Source organism: Chlorocebus sabaeus, chromosome 13 (genome assembly GCF_047675955.1).
Source record: "Chlorocebus sabaeus isolate Y175 chromosome 13, mChlSab1.0.hap1, whole genome shotgun sequence".
NCBI lineage: Eukaryota > Metazoa > Chordata > Mammalia > Primates > Cercopithecidae > Chlorocebus > Chlorocebus sabaeus.
This window is the reverse complement of record NC_132916.1, coordinates 100,122,237-100,140,753: the sequence shown is the minus strand read 5'-3', so window position 1 is coordinate 100,140,753 and position 18,517 is coordinate 100,122,237. Positions and strand designations below refer to the sequence as shown.

Here is an 18,517-nt window from a genome sequence, read left to right as displayed (position 1 = left end):
AAGAGCAAGGCTGAACTGTGCACCTTCCCTCTACCAACTTAGGCCACATTTGGAGTCAAAGAGTAGCAACAGGAGTTATTGCTTCCAGCTGGGAGTCAAAGGTATGGAAGCTTGAATCAGAGAAACAAAGCAGCATCCTGGACACCCTGAATAGCTGGAGCTACCAATGGAATGAGACAGCCTCTCCCCTACCAGGAGCTAATCTATGAGGCACCCTGCCAGCGGTATCCTCATCCCCTCCCATACACTTTTGAAAACAGACTGAAATACAAGTTCCAGCAGCAAATCTGGTCCCTCTCTCGAAGCAGCCTGCAGGATCACATAGAACAAAGAGCCTAATAAGGAGTCTCAGCTAACAGATGAACACGCAGGAGTCACTAAGTGTTGGAGGAAGGCCAATACCATTAAAAAGAGATACAATAGAGTTCTTTGTTTTTAAAACATGAAGAATTTACAGCCCGGAATTAATAATGTCAGAAAAGGACTTCAGAATATTTACAAGTCATATCCACAGAGATATGTGACAGGATATTAAATCCACAGAAAATAATCAATTGGAAAGCACACCTATTAAAATATTGATCTTTTAAATAGAATACTCGACAAGTAGGTCAAATAAGAGAATGGACACAAAGAACAAATTGCTAAACTGTAATATTAATCCAAAAATTTCTTCCAGAATGCAATAAAAACTGATGAATATATAAAAAGAATAAAATAAAAGTTAGGAATTATGTAAAATAGACTCAAATGCTCCATCATCCACCCAATTGGAGTAGTATTAGCAGGAATGGAAGGAAGGTAACATATACATTGGTTTAGTTGCAATTTAAGGTCCAACCAAGTTCTGAGTAAGATAAATTTAAATAATAAACCATACCTAGATATTATATTAACATTTCCCAAACCAAGAATAAAGGAAACAAATACTAAAATCTTTGGGAAAGAAAAAACAAAATCTCCTATACAATTTTCTTGTTAACGAATGAATAAAATCAAAGGAGCAAGAAAAAAAGTTAAACCTGCAATTTTATATCCAACCAAACTATCATTCAAGAATGAAAATGAAACATGAAGGAACCAGAAACTTTACCACTCACAATAATTCCTTGATATAATTTTGCCAACCAAAGTAAAAATGAATATAATAATAAGGAAGCTCTGAAAAATAATGGTGAACAAAAAAATCAATTAAATTATATTATTAATTCTAGATAACTGTTGATTTTTTAAAACAACAATGACAGGAATTTTTAAAGTAACAATGTAGAATAAACTTTCAAATTAGGTCAATATGGAAGAGAATTGAAATGGGAAGAAATACTTAAGTAAAACTAAAGCATACAAAAATTTTGGTTTTGTTTAATAAATGTAGAGCAACACAGACCAATTCTGAATATTAATAGAAAATATATTTCATTCAAGTGCTAATTGAATAGCATTTAGTAGAAAAACACAAATACAATTTATAATTTTTACACTATCACAAAAAAGTGGAAGAAAATAAAATCAATCCAACAAAGGCAGAAAAAACTTGAAATGGTATTCAAATATACTCCCCTCTCCCCTAATTTAATCAGGCCCACAAAATTTCATAGGCAACTCTGACCAACACTTTAAAAAATAAAAAAAGTCTTTTAAGAATGTGCATTAGCTTTTTAAAAATTTCAAACAGGACTGCATAAGGAAAGAAAACCATAGCAAATCTCACATAGATGCAAATTGCTAAATAAAATACTAGAAATTTAAATTCAGCAATCAATTAAAAGAATAATGCACTATGATCAAGTAAGGTTTATCCCAGGAATACAAAATATAGCTTTTTAATAATGAACAACCAATATAATCCAATCTAATTGGCTAACTTAATCATATGATTTAGGAGAGAAACAGTTTCAATAGATGCCCAAAGACAATTGTGATTATGTGTGTATATGTAATATACTTGTGTGTGCGTCTGTTTGTGTAAAAAGTAAGAACAAAAAGAAACTTCCTTAATCTAATAAAGAGTATCTACCCCAAAATACAGCAAACGTGACATTTATTAGAAATATTGTAAGGTCAAGAACAAAACAAGAATGCCCATTGCTACTGTTACTATTCAACATTAGACTGAACATCCTAGCCAATGAAATTAAATAAGTGAAACCATAGTAAGTTGTATAAATGTTGAAAAATAAGGGGTAAACTGTTATTATTTACAGAGAAAATGATAGAAATTTCAAAATAATCAAAGGAAAAACTTTTATAGCTAAGAAGAGAGTTCAGCAAGATAGCAAGAAACAAAAACAACATAAAAAACAATGACTTTTCTATATATTGCCATTGATTGTTTTTAAAATGCAATTGTGAAGGAAATTAATGAATTAATGCAACAATACACAAGTAGTTTGAAGAAACAGAATAGAGTTCAAAAAATAGACTCACAAACAGAAAATTTGTAGAAAGTATAGTCATTAAGGCCACAGACTAAATCTAGATCCATAGGTTTTATTTTTTGCTCCACTATTTCTTGACTATGTGCTACTGTGCAAGTTATTTGATATTTCTGTGCCTCAGTTTCCTTGTCTGTAAAATGAGGAATAATCATAGAACCAACCAATATGTGTATTTAAATGATAAATATGTATGTATATATGTATGCATTTATCTATAGAACACATATGTTTATGAAATATGATAAAAGTGGAACTTCAAATCAATGGGAAAATAATGGTATGCCATTTCAGATCAATGAGACTTACTAGCTATCCCTTTTTAAAAAGTAAAAGTTTGATTTCATCTTACACTGTTCACAAAATTGTAATTAAGACTTAAAATCTTTTAATGATAAGAAATTATTAGAAGAAAATGTAGGCAAATATGTGGTGCCTTAGAGTTAGGAAGACCTTCTGAAATAAAACACAAAAAGCAAAAGCCATAAAAGAAAATATGAGTCCAGGCGAGGTGGCTCACGTCTGTAATCTCAGCACTTTGGAAGGCAGAGGCAGGCAGATTGCTTGAGCCCAGGAGTTCAAGACCAGCCTAGGCCACATGGCGAAACCCATCTCTGCTAAAAATAAAAAAATTAGTCGGGCATAGTGGTAAGTGCCTGTAGTCCCAGCTACTCGGGAGGCTAAGGTGGAAGGAGCGCTTGAACCCAAGAGGTGGAGGTTGCAGTGAATGGAGATCACACCACTGCACTCCAGCCTGGGTGACAGAGCAAGACCTTGTCTCAAAAAAAAAAAAAAAAAAAAAAAAAAGAAAATATAATGAGTTTAACTACATCAACCACAGCAGTATAAAAGTGAAAAGACAAGTACTAGGAGAAGGTATTTCAACCTAAATAATAATAAAGGATTAGAATCAACAGATCATTTAAAGAAAGAAAAGAATCATCTATTTGAAAAATAGACCAATAATATAAACTGGTAACTCACAGAAGAACTAATAAAAGTAATCAAGGTTTATATAAACTGGCATTCAACCTCACTTTGATGGAGGAAATTCAAATTTAAATTCAATAAGTATATTTGTACACTGCTGAAGGGAATTTAAATAGAAGTATTGTGCATTCATGGATCATTTTACATATCCTGTCACCTCAAAATTCTCCTGTTAGTATCTACCTCAGAGTCAACTAACTTTTGGAGTAGGTATTGAGGAAGCAAGTACAAGAATCTTCATCATAATATTATTTGTAACAGTGAAAAATTCAGAACAATTTAAATATTCACAAAATCAAGAATGACTAAAGAAATAATTGTGCATCCTTTCTATGGAAGAACATGCTGCAATTTTCTAAAATGAAGTGAACCTATTTGAACTGAAAAAATGTCTAAGTCATGTTGTCAGGTGAATTAATGTACATATCATTTATGCTAAAATACAAACATAGATATATCTTCTATGAGCAATGCTATGGAGAATTCTGGAAGCATATACATTATATTGTTAACAGTGACTATTTCTAGAGAGGAGACTAAGATGGGGGCATTAGAGAGGGGAATAATCAAAGGGTATGTCAACTTGATCTGTAAAGTTATAATTTTTTATAAGGAGAATCTATTACTAAGGTAATTTAAATTTTTAACGTACAAATTATAATTGTAAAGTACTGCAAGCAAGTTGCTTTAAACTGGTGAAATCAGTGAAACAACAGTCTTTATAAAATCTAAGCTATTTCTTCTTTTCATTCATATTACTGGAAAACCCAAAGATGTTGCATGTCATACCACAGGAGTATAATCCTTTACTCTCTGGTCTTAAAAAATGAAAGGTAATCTTGGGTGGGACTTTATTTTTGGGGTCCATGTTTTGGATGAAGTTTCATTTACCCACCCAGAGTGCTATGATATAAGTGCTCTTTAATTTCTAAAATGATTATTCTGGGAACAAGAGTTACCCTCTTAATATAATTAGAACATTTGAATGTTAATTTAATAGAATAGTTTTTCTCAAGTCTTGCTTAATATTCATTGGGAGAACAATTTTATAAATCTAAGAATTATCCATTTTTTAAAAATTTTGATTCCCACATTGAATGTTTTGTGATAAGATGTTAAAGGACTAATTGAATTGGCTTTTAGTGGGAAATGTAAGACTGTGAAGGCCAAACATACAAACATTTATTTCTTGATAACCACAAATGGCCTATGATTAAGACGGAACCTGATAATTTAAGGAAAATTAACTTGTCTAAAGTAGAACAGAGAATAATTCATGAATGTACTAATTTTTCTTTTTCTACTTCCCCGCTAGTCTACATTGGTCTTTAACTATGACATGTACAAAACAGTGGGAAAACATTAACCATGGTTAATGGACTGAATGGGTGTATTTAAGAAGAAATATTTAAAGAACTAAAAGCATCAAATTATCTTCACAACACATATATTGGTCACAGAGACATCATATAAAGTATGTCCTAAATATTACGTCTTCCAAAAACCCATCTTAAGCCTCATAAAGATTGAAAGAAACAGCACATTTCCAAATCTCAGATTCTCTTTGCCGTATTTTTACTTTTCTCTTCTCATCACCTATTTCAATATTTTTCTACCTTTCTAATTAAGGTCTATACTCTAGAGGGAAGACTGTGGGTATGGTAGAGCAAAGGCTTTCTCAGTTGCAGAGTGTGGATATGAAACCAGGTCTGACTACTTTCAAACCGACTAAAGTTGAGAAGATCGTATGTTGCTTTTTAACTTTATGGACAATCTTGAGGAAGGATCATTTACTTTGATTCCTCAAAGTGCTTATTTATGATACAATATTAAAGGACTTTAAAGGGCCAGAGAAGAAGGGCTAAGGAAATGTTACAGAGTGAAATAAACTAAGGAGACACAACTGAGTGCCATGTGTGATTCTGAAATAAATTATTTCACTATATAAGACATTTCTGGGACAACTGAGAAACTTAAATGGGTTCTGAGTATTAGATGACAGTGATGTATCAATGTTAATTTCCTAACCTTGATGCTAGTGTTGTAGTTATATGGATGAATATCCTTGTTTGTAGGTGATCCAACGAAAGAAATGTGAGACATCAGATCAGAAATTACTCTCCAGTGTTTCAAGAAAAAAAAAAAAAGTTTTTGTACTTCCAGCTTTTCTGTAAATATGTGACTGTTCGATCTTTAAAAAACAAAATGAAACAAATTCACTTATGGGAAAGCAAAATGTCCATGCATATGCTAACTAAGAAATGTTTTGTTTAAAAACATAAAGACATAGTTTTATTTGGGACAATGTATAACAATCTCTACCAAATCCACATGAAAACTTTTTTTTTTAAGGGGAAAGCACGAACGCAGTCCCCCACTATCACAAATTATGCAGTTGAGTTTCCCACATTTGGGGAAATCACAGGGGTCAGCACACCCGATGTGCAATGGATGAGCCTCGCCCTGGGAAAACCACCTTCATGATCATGGTTTTAATACTTTTTATGGAAGAAGGTAAGGGTATAAACATACACACATACATTTTTGGCACTATGACCTCCAGAGAATATCTTATTAAATTTTGAGTTTAAAAGGAGTATTTCTTATCTATTTGGCCATGTAAACTGATCCATTAAATTATTTTGAAATAGCTTCAACTCTTTTCCTTATTAAATGTAATTCATGTTTAATGTAGAAATTTAAAATCACACATTTATATCTCCAAATGGAAATGGTTACTGTTAATGTTAGAAATATAGTCTTCTTGTTTTTGCAATAGAATCTTAAAGATACTTTCTGTAATGCATTTATTTTTACTCAATATATTATTTTATTAATATCATTTACTCTCACATTTTATGTGTGTAGATTGTTATTAAGTGGATGTATTAAGAGCTATTCAAATCTCACCTTTTCTTGGTTAATAGCACCTTATTATTAAACATGTATTTGTTTCTAACTTTTCACTATAACAATAATGCTACCATCATATACCCATGATTCAGTTAAACATCCATGCTCTCTGTATTACCACCTCCTATTACTGGGACTGGAAGTGAAGGAGGAAGTAACTAGTAAGTAGCCATATGTCAGACCCAAAAATGGGTCTTGCTTCTTCTCTTGAAGAACAGTCAGTGTATGCAAACAGAGGGACCGAAAGAACTGAGATGTTAGTTCTTCTTTCTTCCAGCAGTGCTTGCTTGAGAGGTCTGCAATTGACATGACAGCAGTGAGTGAGCTGTACATTAGGTTCCCCAGAGCTTCCTTTTTCCATGAGACGATTATACTTTTTAGGTATTTAAAGAAGATATCAGACAAAAGTTTTGATATGGTCTGGATCTGTGTCCCCACTCGAATCTTGTATTAAATTGTAATCCCCAGTGTTGGAGGTGGGACCTGGTGGGAGGTGATTGGATCGTGGGGGTGGTTTCTCATTCATGGTGTAGTACCATCACCTTGGTACTGTCCTTGCAATAGTGATGGAATTCTCATGAGATCTAGTCATTTAAAAGTGTGTGGCACCCGCCCCCTTTCTCTCCTGCTCCTGCTCTGGCCATGTGACATGCCTACTCCCCCTTCACCTTCCACCATGATTGTAAATTTCCTGAGGCCTCCTCAAGAGCCAAGCATATGCCAGCATCATGCTTCTTGCACAGCCTGCAGAAAATTAGCCAATTAAATCTCTTTTCTTTTTAAATTACTCAGTTGTAGATATGTCTTTATAGCAATGCAAGAATGGACTAATACGGGTTTAATTGATCTCTAACTTAAAGTGAGTATAATTAAAATTTTTCAATAAAGTATGTCTTAAATATAAATCAATGTTTATTTGAATTATAAATCACACATAGTCTGGGCTGGTCAGTGAAGTAGTTCCAGAGACACAGGTGAAGATTGAAGATTTGCTCTAAGAGCAGTTAGCCTTCCACAAGGAAATATTTATTTCCCAATAATCCTGAGAGCAATCTGGCAGGAAATAATGGACGCTCAATTCCTCTCCTGAAATCAGCTCACAGTCCTGGTTGTATTTACGATGGCTAACCATCATCCCTTGTTCCACCATTCCCTACAAAGGACAGCACAGCATCTTAATATATTATGATGATGTTGTTATTAAAACAATAAAAAATCTTTCTGAGGTTTAGAAAATTAAAAAGACTAAATGTAGCTCACATTTTTTTTACTCTGATAATATCTTTGTGGGTAGATTTTTAAATTTCATAGTGAATTTTGTATACAAATCAAAACTATCAAGTATTAGAAAATCTATTAGGAAAAAAATTATTTTATGAGCCTCACCTCATTCTGTAAAAATCTACATATCTGAGGTTTTAGACAAGCCCAAATTTTAGTTGACAAGAGGTTAGGTCATGTCTTAGAGAAGAATTTAAAAAATAGTATGATTATATCCATAAAACGAAAATGATCATAGTTATCTTGTGCACATAAAGCATTTAGCACAGTTCCTGATATGGTAGGAAGCACTCAATAAAAGTAACTATTATTATCTGTCATTTACTTTCTTTCTAGAGCCAATAGCTTTAATAGTTATATTAAAAGTAACATTGGCCAGGCACTGTAGCTCACACCTATAATCCCAGTACTTTGGAAGGCTGAGGCAGGCGGTTCACGTGAGGATAGGAGTTCAAGACCAGTCTGGTCAACACGGCAAAATCCCATCTCTACTAAAAATACAAAAATTAGTCGAGTGTGGTGGCAGATGCCTATAATCCTAGCTACTTGGGAGGCGAAGGCAGGAGAATGACTTGAACCTGGGAGGTGGAGGTGGCAGTGAGCCATGATTACACCACTGCACTCCAGCCTGGGTGACAGAGTGAGACTCCGTCAAGAAAGAAAGAAAGAAAGGAAAGAAAGAAAGAAAGAGAAAGAAAGAAAGAAAGAAAGAAAGAAAGAAAGAAAGAAAGAAAGAAAGAAAGAGAGAGAGAGAGAGAGAGAGAGAGGAGAGAGAGAGAAAGAAAGAAAGAAAGAAAGAAAGAAAGAAAGAAAGAAAGAAAGAAAGAAAAAAGAAAGAAAGAAAGAAAAGAAAGAAAGAAAAGAAAGAAAGAAAGAAAGAAAGAAAAGAAAGAAAGAAAGAAAAGAAAGAAAGAAAGAGAAAGAAAGAAAGAAAGAAAATAAAGAAAGAAAAGAAAGAAAGAAAGAAAGAAAGAAAGAAAGAAAGAAAGAAAGAAAGAAAGAAAGAAAGAAAGAAAGAAAGAAAGAAATTATCAGTATAATGATTCTTAATTTGTCATTCAGTTTAACTGGGATTTAGGTGACCTGGGAAATTGCTTCTGTAGTCAGGTCTAGATCACACAAAACATAAGAGATTATACCCTCAGTTTAATCAGTTGTAAACTTCAGTTGGTATGAACAAAACTGAACAAATAAGTCAACCACTATTAATAAAGAACTTAAGTTGAGTTAAAGAAAGTAATTAAACATCAACATTATGCAGAATCTTTTCGGGAATATTTCGTAAAATGGTGTTCAATTATTCTACATGTATATTTTACATACCTATTTATAACTCTCCTTTTAAAGTTAAGCTATTGCTCCAATGCACTTATGAAAAATATCCGGAATTTAGCTAAGGACTTTATATAATGAAGATTCTGGCCTTTTCTTAGTATATTGAGCACCCTTTACAACCCTTGTACTCACACCATGTTCTCCCTGTTTCTGAGCATAGTAGACGCTATTCCTCCTTACAGCACCAAATTCCAAAATAGAAAAACAAATGTTAAAACCTAGGAAGAGTCATGACAGCCCATCTTCCTGCTCCCTAGTGTTTGGTTTGATCTCCTCATTGAATATCAATTTGTTCTTGGAACTCTGCTCTGTTATACAACAATGTGGAAGAAATGTTGGGTCCTTCCTCCAAGGTGGATATTTCCTGGAGAATGATTGGAGTTATCAGTTTTAATTGGAAATTGATAATACATCTTGAGTTTGAAGGTTAATTATTGGTTAAAAAATTATCCCTGTGAATATAACTTTTTCTACAACATTAATAAAAGTGCCTTGATTTTGTGTAGCTTTCATGTATATTAATGTTGAAAGACGCTCTAAGACTGACTGAAGCAGAAGAAATAACAGAAAAAGGGTTCTTGCATGATCTCATTTATATGTGGAATCTAATAAAGTTAAATCATGGAAATAGAGAGTAAAATGATGGTTACCAGAGACTTGGAATAGGGGAGAGGAAAGGAATGGGGAGTTGTTGATTAAAGGGTACAAAAGTTCAGGTAGACAAGAAGAATAAGTTTTGAGATGTATGTCACAGCAGAATGACTACAATCAATAATAAGGCATTACATAGTTCAAAATAAGAGAGTAAATTTCAAACGTCTCACTATACAAAATGATAGGTGATAAATATTAATTAGCCCGATTTAATCATGCCACAATGTATACATATATCAAAACATCACATTATACTCCAAAAATGTATGTAATTATAATTTGTCCACCAAAAATTATATTAATAATTTAAAAATGTTTTAATATCTAAAAAAATAAGGAGAAAGAAAAAAATTCTGAATAAAAGGTAAATAAAGAGATAATAAAGAATAAGCTCAGGAAAGCATAGGAAGTTGAACACAAGGCCTAATGGAAAGGGTCTTCGTGTGATGCAGAGGGACAAAATTTGTACATATCCAAGCCTGAACCCAGAGGAAAAGGGAAGAGGGGGAAACAATTCCCATAAGTCACAGTATGATTATGTTGAGGAGGCTACAAAAGATAATAGGAAACAAGGATATGAGAATATAATTGGCTAGACTGTTTAAAGAAAAGAGGTCTACAAATGGACAATGTGAAAAATCCGTTGAATAATGTACTGTTTGTTAGATTTCTGGGTCTGACAATCATCAAACAGAAGTTGAAACTAGAGCGCTGTTGTTGGTATTATTTACACTTACATTGTAATTAACAGAATTAAATATGATCCTTGGACTCACTCCTCTTTACCTGTGGGTATGAGAGAAGTAAAGAGATTTCATTCGCTTGAGCCCAATGTATGAAAACAAAAGGACAACTTATGTGATACAGCACTACTACTCATCTCAGCACATTCTTTGCAGGATCAAACAGCAAAAGATAATCTAGATGATCAGCTTGGCTTAAAATGTTTCATGCTTAGCTTTACTCGGAGTGATGTTTCAGGAGTGGCTTCTTCCAAAAAAGTGCTTCCCCAGGAGAAAGAAGAAAAATGTTAGCACACAAGATCTTGAGTGAGATTTCACTCAAATTGCTGCTCCCTACCCATTCACAAAATGACCCTGCTGTCAGTGCAGTGAGAAGCAGCTGAGAATCATTTGCCACCTTCACTGGACACCACATAGGACACATTCACCCCAGACACCACTCTATAACTGGAGCTTAGGTTAGCACCAGCCTCTCTCCATACGCTGGAGTAACAGGCAGGATTGATGGGTAGTGAGCGGCCGAAAAGCCCAACATCTGGTGGTGCTAGAGGCATGAGGATACAGAGAAATCATCCAACAGTTATAACAGCTCTTATACAACAGGTATCTTGGGAAATAATGCAAGACAGGTGGTGTTCTGGATTCTAGGAAGATATGTGCCACAGCATTGTGACTTGTCTATGAATTCCTACATCTGAATTAATCAGCTGTATGACCTTGAGAAAGTTAAACTTTCTAGGTCTCAACTTCATCATCTTTCCTAAAAAGAGGTTAGTCAATTATCTTTTAGCATCTACCAGTATCTACAAATACTATGGTAAATCCATTTTTTTTTCAGAGTATTTCATGCCCAAAACAGTTTAATGAGCCTGAGTAATTTTATTCTAGGTAATGATCCATGGCAAAGAGTTGTTTGGTGCAATTAGCCATTTCTTCCACCTGCTCCTTGGTCCCTCACCCTCATGATCTAGTCATAAATGTGTCAATTTTGGCTATCAGTTTGTTTTAATAATACAAAAGTAAGGAAACAAGTTGCTATCAAGATGTACTTGACACTTAAGGACTATGCAGCCTTGTTTTAACAATCCTATTCTAACAAGGTCCCTCCTAGGAAATCCTATCAAGCAACTGAGAAAGAAGTATATTGGCTGTTTTTTTCATGTAAGAGTCTCTAGGTCTGCCAAATTTTTACAAGTCAATAGATTTGAGAACAATAGGAGGAAGAACAAACAATGTACTCTCAAAAGCCCTGCATATGTTTAGATTTTTTTATTTCTCAAAATAGAAATATTCTTATTTTTCTTCTGATTATAAGGATTTTTGCCACATATTGTTGCTTTTCTGGAAACTTTTGCAGTTGGTTTTCCCACCAGCAACATATAGTGTCAATTTCCTCATACCCTTATCATACTGGGTATTGAATTTTTTTGTCTTTGTCAATGTATTGGTTGAAATAATACATCTTCTTTTAATTTAATTTTTAATTATAAGTGATTATAAGTAAGATTAAGTAGTTTTTCACATATTTATTCCAAATTATTTATCTTATTTGTCAATTTTTCTATTGTGTCTCTTTTTCTATTTTCATTTAAAAGAGTCTTGGCCTGGAGTGGTGGCTCAGGCCTGTAATCCCAGCACTTTGGGAGGCCAAGGCCAGTGGATCACCTGGGGTCAGGAGTTCAAGACCAGCCAGGTCAACATGGTGAAACCCAATCTCTACTAATAATACAAAAATTAGCCTGGCGTGGTGGCAGGCGCCTATAATCCCAGCTACTCAGGAGGCTGAGGCATGAGAATCGCTTGAACCCAGGAGGCAGAGGTTGCAGTGAGCCAAGATCGTACCACTACACTTCAGCTTGGGCAACAGAGTAAAACTGTATCTCAAAAACAAAACAAAAGAAAGTCTTATATTAAGGACATTTGTTACTGATTATTTTGGTCACAAATTGTTGTTTGAATTTTAACTTTGCTCATGATGGTTATAAAGGGTTTTTTTTCAGTGTAAAAGTTTTCATTCAGTTTTTATGGAATCAAATGTTTTAGTCTTATGTTTTACTGACTTTTTGTCTTACTTAGGAAAGTCTTCCCCACCTATATATGTTTTTAGGTTTTTTTGTTAGTATTTCACCTTCATTTTTTTAGACTTAAATTTCTGGTCCATCTAGTGCATATTTTAGTTAAGTTGTAACAGGAATTTAATTTCATATTTTTCCAGTTATTTCAACCCTGTTGATGGAATAATTCATATTTTCAGTATAGATTTGAAATCTCTTTTTCATAATACTACATTTTTATAGTATTAAAAATGTACACCAATTTTATAGGTATATACTTTCCTTAACCTTCTACTATCTTCCCTTGATCTCCTCATCTGATGTGAACTGATTCTGATACCACCTGCAAAGTGTTTTAATTAATATGGGTTCAAAATTCTTTTTTTTTAAAAGAGACTCAGTTGCACTCTATTGCCCAAGCTAGACTTGAACTCCTGGGCTCAATCGATACTCCCCCTTCAGCCTCCACTGCTCCTGGTTCAAAATTCATTTTAATATGTGGTAAGGCAATTCTCCAACATGTGCTTCAAAAATTTTCTGGCTACGACCTAGGTTTATTGCCTCAGCAGCAGTTAGGCACTTGAAGTGGAGTGTTGAATATATGTAAGTATTTTTTCAAAGTGCACAAACTTATAAAAGTCCTAAAGCAAATACTTTTATAGGAAGCATTCATCATCTGTTTTTAAACATACTCTCAAGTAGTCACTGTTTAGAAAAAATACTCAGCAATGTGGTTTGAGGGTCAGGAATTTTCTAGCCCGCAAGAGGCTTCTTTGGTTGCCTCATTATGGCCACTAAAGATTTAACTATGATGAATATATATGTATATAGCAGACCTCTTCATCACATTATTTTTTAAAACATTAAAATTGTCATGTAAGTGAAAGAAAGCAACTCACTAATTCCCCACTATTGGTAGAGCTATGTAGACTTGTTGTAACAAGTCAGATGCTTGAGCTTTTCAATAACACTCATGTCTGATGCATTCCCTTAGACCTTGTTTATCAGGCCCTATCTTGTTTTCGGCCTCTACAGTTCCCTTTCCCACAGCAAGAGTCACTTTATACTGTCTCTGGACCAATCACTGACCATCCCAAACCAGGTGAGTGGTCCCATTTCTGTGGTCCCACTAAACCATTTACCCACTAGTCGCTTGGTGTTGAAATTGCCACTGTTTTGCCTGTAACTCCTGTTAGAGAGCAGAGATAATATAACATTCACCGTTGTATCACAATCCCTAGCTCAGTGCCTGAACACATGAGTTTCAAAAAATAGTTGGTGAATGAGTACATTATTTTTACTAAATGTGAAGCAGGAGAGACACAAAGAACTCTAGCCCAGCACTAGGATTTAGCATCCTCTTAGTTGTTTTGACATTGTATGACAATGTTGGCATCTCACTCACAGTCTCTAGGACTGCTCCTCCTCTATAGCTATCCTGTTCCTGATTCCCACCTCCCTGCTCTCCTTCCTGCTCCTGCTGACAAGCTTGCTCAAATGTGGACTGACTCCCTGCCTGTGTCAGAATGCAGGCATCCTCTAACCGCCTGCCAGAATACCCCATAACCGCATGTTAGACCTTCAGATGCCAGCTGCTAGCTTGAACCACTCTACCATCTGATGGCATGCCATTTAGATCCTATGTTCTCTCAGTTCAGCATCAATCCAACCCCTCTTTTAGCTACAAAACATGAGCCTTGCCTGATTGAGCCCCAGGACGTATTGTTGAAGATGAGCAGGCTGAGTGGACCTCACTCTATAATCGTGCACTTTCACACAGACCAAACCCTTCTAAATTCTCACACAATTAACAGGGAGAGCTCTGTTGACATTCAGCTCCTATGAAAAAGTGTCTGGAAAGAGAAATTGAAATAATAATATAACCCAGATATAGTTCAAATGGGATGATTTTAATCTTTCACTAATACAATGTAGAAAAACAAGAGCTCTGTTTTTTCCCTAATCTTTCTCTCAAAAGGACAAAATTCTTCACTTTCTGAGAAACCACAGGCCACTTTCAACTGGTTTTCCCCCTTGTCCTCTTCTCTGAGCTCAGCATTTCACGTGCTCGTTTTGGTGAGATTCCATCACAATACATCACCAGGAACACATGTGTTCCACTGGGACTTTATTCCCTGGAAGATGTGAATGGTGATGTAAATAATGGCATCACTGGAATTTGGAAGAAGTGATGTGAGAAAGAAATAAGGTGAAATAAGGCAAAATAAAGCAATTATACTCAATATATCCTTTTGGAGCAATGTAGATAGTATTGATGGTAATAGGGAAATTCAATGGTATTCATCAGCTGGAACTGTCAGCAGAAACATTAATTAAAAGGCAGCTGTTGCTTTACCACTTGTAGAGGAGTGGAGCAATCCTAACTCCAAAATAGATTTCCAAGGATGGAAGTGTTTCCAGCTAATGAACTACAGCCTGGTTGTGGTTTTGGGTTAGTAGCTGCAATTAGACTTTTGTCAATAGTTATGTGTCTATGCCACTGTATTTTAAAGTAAGAATTCTAGTCTATTAATGGAAACATGTATGCATCATGCTCATTAGCGCTACTAAGTCCAGCTCCCACTTAGTTATGAATTGGTTATTCTGTGATACTCTAGTGAACATTTAAAACATGTGTTTATTTTTAATTAATATTGTTAGAAAAGCAATACATGACCATAACGGTTTAGAGAAAACTGAGAAGCAGAGAAATAATCACCAATGGTCACTAATTGTTACTGCCATGTTTATCAAGGAAAAATTATGCTCACTTCAATCAATGGAAACTGGTCATTAAAATTTACTTTATCAATTTCATGACATTTAATGAATTCAATTTGACAGTTACTGAGTACTTGTTTGGTGCAAGGTGATTCTAAAAACAGTGCCAAGTCATAACAGAATTTATTTATCACATTGAATTTTTGAATTTACATGTAAATATGTGTCATATGATAATTATAAGAATCTTTTCATTTTTTGTTTGCTTTCTATTGCTTAGAAAAACCTGTGCTACAGTACTTGTTATTGGTGATTTTCATCTTAGTAAGGTTCGTTTTACCAGACAACACACATAAATTTTTCTCTAGGTGTGAAAGAGCCTGTGCTATAGAATTTCAAACTTAAAGAATCAATCAGAAAATTAATTCCATACATGATACCTAAAAATGTAGATTTTTAAAGTTCTTCAGAGTACATTAACACACTGACCTGTCCGTTTCACAGGACAGATCAACTGGTTTCCAGTGTACCGGCTGTATAGGAAAGCAAAGGGATTAATTCTTTCCTGTTGTTGCTGGTATTGTGAGAGAAGATAGGGGGAGGTCCAGAGAGAGGAATCCCAGGATAAATGGGGAACCCAGCCAAACTCACAAGACTAGGCAAAAAGTCAAGGATCCAAACAAGACAGTAGAATTTGTGTTCAGAATGTCTGGGGTAAAGTTCATGTGCCCAAAAGTAAGGCATAAAATATTATATTGGTCCCCAAGAGAAAGGAAAGACAGGAAATAAGAAACAAAGTCACTAGGGGAAATAGAGCATTATAACAAAATCTTGACAAGAATAGGTTGTCTCCAATTGGGCCACTCATTGGGAAAATAGAGGGAAAGGCAAGGACCCAATCTCTAGTCAAGCAGAAAGCCCAGTTAGCAGGAACTAAGGGCACCATAACCAGCTGCAATAAGACCCCTGATGCTGATATGAGGGAGCAGCTGCCATTCAAAACCTTATATTTTCAGAGTGGGCTCCAGAATAGCAAAGTGATTAAGAGCTTACAAGCCCAGGCTGGGGAGTCCAATTGCCTGGACTCATCCCAGACTTGCCACCTGCTTGCTGGGGGCTGAGGGGAGGATGAACAATCCCCTCAGCCTCCTTATCTGTAAAATATATAGTATATGTGTATCTGCCTCATGAAACTGTTAGTGCCTAACATACAGAAAGCATTCATTAAATATTAGCTACTTTATTATGATTGTGTGATAGAAAAAAGTAATAGACTGGGGCTCAGGGGATTTAAGTTCTGGTCCTTGCTTTACTTCTTTTTCTACCTATGTGACTCTAGTACAAAACTGAGGTGCAGTCATAGAAATAGACCCAGAAAGTAATCAAAAATCCTTAAGTCAAGATCTTAAAAGTAAAGCCAGGCAACGATCCTGAGTTTCAGTTCTCTTAAGACAGGAACATAGCCACTGCAAGGTGTAGAAAGTACCCACTACCAAGGGTTGAGTTAGCACAGTTCCATACTCAATTCTACCCGCAGAGGGTTTCGTAACTTGAGCTGAGTTACTTCTCATTCCAGTACTATCTTCTTTAAAATGATGAGGTGGCACTCATCATTTTAAAGTACTATCTTTTAAAGTACTTTTAAAGTACTGTCTTTAAAATGATTGCAATAACTGGTTCTCAATATCAGATGCAAATTAAAATCACACAAAAGCTTACAAAATAGACCAATACTTGGGCACCCTCTCAGGCCAACTTAAATCAGAACTTCTGGGGACATAGGCTAGGTATCTGCATTTTTAAAGCACCCCAGGTGACCTTGATGCATGGAGAGTATTGAGAACCACAGTACTAGATAATCTGATGGTTTCAAGTGAGGTCAGAGGCTGGAGGTTTCCATTCCTTTTGGTTTCCTGTAAGGTATAGCTGTTCCCAGGACCAAAGCCATGGAATCATTGGCATTGTGGCAGTCAAGGCCCTGTGCCTGCCCACAATTAGACTAGGGGCAGATGTGCAAAGAGAACTAGGAAATCTTACCGAAGTCTTAGATAATTCTTGAATGACTATGATAAGCTGTAAATATCTTAACAATTAGCTAAAGACTAATGTGGAAATTATTGCTGTTGTGTGCCAAAAGAAATTTAGAATAACTGAATGAGGGAAAGAAAATACTTCCAGAGGCCAACTAGTCAAACTCTTTGTCTCCAAAGAATAGAACACTAATACTCTTTCTCTGGGTGGGTGAAAAAAAATTACAATTCTTTTTCTCCTTTGACACTGTTACATTTTTTTATATAAAGACAGGAGAAGACAAAAGGAAAACTGAGTTTATTGCAAAGAAATCAAGAGATGTAATGTCAAGAGAGCAGACAGCCTTCGTGAAATGTAATACATCTCTGCCTTTACTTCTTTTTCATTGGCTTGGATTAAACAGGTCTCTGTCACACAGCAAACAGTATATTTGCTTCAGGAAGATGTTTAACCTGTCAGGTGAGTAGCAGTACAAGTCCTGTGCTATTAACCAATAATGAATGTAGTGAGTTTGGGGAGGGGGTGAGCTAGTATAGTTGTGACAAGTTACTGTTTCAATTTATTAGAATAGAATTTATCAGAAGGTAGAGATTTATTCCATTATATTTCATCCCATATAAAACATTCACCTTCCTGGGGTATTCAATCCCACTACCTGGGATATGTGATACCCTGGAAAAGTGGAGTCTTTATGGCCACTGGCATAAGAGAAAGCAAAGCCTTATCTGCTCCATCAAAATTTTATTAGAATTGCTCTCCTTTTACTTCAGACAATCTGAAAGTTAAATGCCAGAAATGCAAATAGAAACTCAAAAGTGTCAATTATTTCCAAATAGTCAGACATTTGGACATCATGCAGGCAAATAAAGATAAAAGAATTAAATAAAATATCCAATAAAATATGCCACTGATCTACAGTAGCAAACCAATGGCTGAAAAGTGTCAGGTAATTTTTCTTAAACTATAGCAAGCTCTCTGTTTTGTCTTGTTTTTTTTTTTTTGGAAGGAGCGTCATGCTGCCAGAATAACAACTCACTACCAAAACAGTCATTTGGAACCAATAACGAGCCTTTATGTGGAGCACTTTCTAGCCGCTTCCTCACTGCCCCCTGACCAAAATACACACACACACACACACACACACACACACACACACACTCCACCAAAGGTTTCTTGAAGAAGTATTGCTACCAACAATGGAGATAAGTATTTCATAGAATTCCCTCTTGAACCCACTTCACAAACTAAATGTTTATGACCAAGGCAGAGACTGGCAGCACATTCAAAGTTGACAATAGAAGGTGTGGCTCTGAGTTGTCAATAGAAGCAACAGCAGACCAAAGCCCCAACAGTGTCAAAG

General features: G+C 35.2%; 1 protein-coding gene and 1 non-coding gene across 5 annotated transcripts in view; both read right to left on the bottom strand.

The window, feature by feature from the left end:
* FILIP1 (filamin A interacting protein 1) overlaps nt 1–18,517 on the bottom strand; it is a 311,881-nt gene that overhangs the window by 174,799 nt on the left and 118,565 nt on the right. The gene's annotated exons all lie outside the window — the stretch shown is intronic.
* On the bottom strand, nt 5,775–5,935 carry LOC119625574 (U1 spliceosomal RNA). Its single transcript, XR_005241758.1, has one exon. It is a non-coding gene; the product is annotated as a U1 spliceosomal RNA (small nuclear RNA).